The following is a 3,402-nucleotide window of genomic DNA, read 5'->3' as shown; positions in this document are numbered from 1 at the left end:
ACAGAAAAGTTATTTCGAAATACTTGGATGTACATACATTTTGGTTCAAAAAGAAAAAAAAAAATCAATTGTTTAATTCATTAGAAATATGGTAATGCAAATATTTTCTAGTATTGTAATATGCTTCACAAAAAATGTGCCGGTATAATTTATCTTTTTTTTATTATAATTTATTCATTCATTTAAAAATATTTATACCATTAGAAAACGACCATGTTATCTATTAGTAAGAACGTAGTTATGAAATTAATTCATCTGCTTATTCATTTTGTTAAATGTGGTTAACAATTAAAAAATTCCTTGACATTAGTTCCGAAAATAACATTTCCTTCGTGGATATACTAGTTTAATGTAGGACAGTCAGGAGGAATGAGTCAGTGGCAAAAATGGAACAGCTGCATTTACATGCTGAAATAAAAAGTAATATTATTTCATGTCATCGTTTTAAAAGTGATCAGTTTTTAAATACTATGTTATTAATATGCAATGCACATATGGTGAGAAGACGAGGGGCGTTCACCCCGCAGACTGTGCCATTGACATTTTCAAGAGGTTGCTTTTTTTAAGGTGGGGGGCGCTTTATATCATTTTATGGGTGCACCATCACTCTTATGGTGTGGGGGGGGGGAGGGAACTCTCGTATATATGAAATGGAATAAGCATGTAATAGAGTTCAATGTTTTAATAAATAAAATATATAATGCATTTTGCGCACACTCTAAATCAGTAACCTATTTTGATTAAGTATCTATATTTGTGATAAACTGGAAAAGGGCAAGAACAGAGGAATAAACCCGAATGGTTCCAGCAGGGGGACTTTGGTGTCATATTTAAATTCATCAATTTCTCTGTTGGTACTTTTCGGTACACTTTGTTCGTCAAAAAAATTGACTTGACGTGAACGAATTTCGGAACGAAAAGTGTAGGTAAGTTCTGTCAAATTTTATCCGAAAATAAAAGCTATCAAGTTTGATACAAGATATGTTTTTAAGTTCTGCATTAAAAATACAATATGTTGATAATTTTGTCTTGAAAATATTGAGAGAAAAACTGAAGTTTAATATTGTTTAACAAACAATCCCACTTCTGAGAAAGTACTTTCCTTCCCTCCCCCGACGATTTTGTGATTATGAATGAAACTACTATATTATTTCATAAATTTTCAAAAATTTATAACTGTGCATATGTTATGCTGTTAACCATGCTATTTGTCATTAGAAATTCAGAAAAAAAAATCCACGAATGATTCTAAAATTGCTTGTTTCATTGCTCTTAGATATGAAAGAATTGAAACTGATATGGCATGCAATACTATTAAAAAAGAATTATTTTTTAGAAAAAAATCACGGAAAAAGGATTCCGAAATTCTCAGAAACGTTTTTGAAAATTGTTTGGAGAGTTCCGAAATACTCGGAAACGTTTTCGAAACTTTCATGAACCACAGCTGCACAGAATACTCAGAAACATTTCTGGAAATTACGGAAAGAGGATTCCGAAATACTCAGAAACGTTTCTGAAAATTACAGAAAGAGGATTCCAAAATACTCAGAAACATTTCTGGAAATTATAGAAAGAGGATTCCGAAATACTCAGACACGTTTCCGGACATTACAGAAAGAGGATTCCGAAATACTCAGACACGTTTCCGGACATTACAGAAAGAGAATTCCGAAATACTCAGAAACGTTTTTGAAAATTTCATGAACCGCAGCTGCACGATATACTCAGAAACGTTTCCGAATTTTTTTTACAGTGCTGAGAAGACATTTGTATGTCCTTTGCGACCGGGATTTTGGGACAGCAAAACAAATGTTTAACAGAGATGACAGATTATTGCCGTGGAAACTCTGTCTTGTGAGTAAAAATCTGAAATTACGTCGAAATGTTCACCGTCAAATCTTTTGAAATCAATGAAACCCGTAATTGCTAAAACGGTGTCTTTCACTCAGATTTTTGAAAAACGACTCTACGCGATGACAAATATTTTCAATTCTCAACATTCATGAAATTTATATATTCGATAGAACATCAAGGGGGACAATTTCAGAACAGCTATTTTATTAGAGGTTTTCAAGAGGATACTTTCATGCTTGTGAAGTAGCGCTTGTCAGCTGAATCACATTTTCCAATTTTAAATAGAAAAGAAAAAATTTCACAATGTAGGGTGAAATAACTGTTATCAATGAGATTATTCAGATCAATTTTGACCTAGACTTATTTTTAAAATGAGTTTCAAAAAGTAATAGTTCTAGCTCAATATAGCTTGGTAATTCAGAAAGAAAAGAATACTGATAATAATAATAATAAACAAATAAGTTTTACCCTCTCAGAAAAAAATGCTGTTTTAATTATTGGATTTTTACTACGCAAATTGTATAAGAATGCAAACTCAGTTTTTATTTAACACCCACGCTAGTTAAAGTGCTACAAAAATGAGAGGAATACACGGCTAATTTAGATTTTATTTATATCTTGCTCAACCTCTCATATTTAAATTCAGTATATTTTTCATTGTTTATTTAATTACACTGACTCACGTAAACGATTACGAAACTCAACTTAGAACGAAAATAAGGCTTGTTTTCGTTTAGTTTCACTTGCATACTACATTTTTGTATGAATCCTCGCATTACTTCTTGAGATATAGCAGTCACATAAAACGATAAAAAATATTCGGTGATCCATCCTTTTGGGATGACTGAAGCCAAAAATAAATGAGCAACTCGCCCTTTAAGACAGTGCTTCTCAACCTTTTTTACTTTGCGGCACACTTAAAAAATTTCTAGATCAACGGGGCACACTGAACTTAATTTCGCAATGGTAATACAGAAATGTTTTTATCATTCACAGGTAAAAAGACGGGGGGGGGGGGGGGATTTTTTTTATATGAATAAAACAATTATAACTAAAGTAGTGTATTTAAATTTATTTAGAAAGTAGAAATATTTCGAATGTATTGAGATTGATAATGAACAACAAAACTACCTATATCAGACTTAACAGAAAATTTTGCTTCATATGTTTCAAAGTATTTCTGTCAAACATGTCATTAAAGTGCACAGTGCAGTTAAACGATTTATCAAATAATGTTTCAAGAAAGAAGCAAGCAAGAGATTAAAACCAAGCACCTAACTTCCGTTTGACACTAATGAGACACTTGAGCCTACCTTAAGGAGCAAAGACGTTTGATGTTCGACTCTATGCTGGAAAAAGCTACACAAAGTTCTTGATCTAGGCTCTTTAGTACAGTAAAAATAGGGGTCGGACCCAAACATCCAAAAAAAAAAAAAGCTAAACCTGGTGCAAATTGTTTATTACCCTCCCAATAAGAACAGGTAAAAAGTCCCACACCATTGTGCGTCGGGTTTTGGAATGGGGGGCATCTGAAAATTGCAGTTTTGG

The sequence above is a fragment of the Uloborus diversus genome, chromosome 1 (genome assembly GCF_026930045.1).
Source record: "Uloborus diversus isolate 005 chromosome 1, Udiv.v.3.1, whole genome shotgun sequence".
Classification (NCBI taxonomy): domain Eukaryota; kingdom Metazoa; phylum Arthropoda; class Arachnida; order Araneae; family Uloboridae; genus Uloborus; species Uloborus diversus.
The sequence above is the reverse complement of the archived record's forward strand: the minus strand, read 5'-3'. Positions refer to the sequence as shown.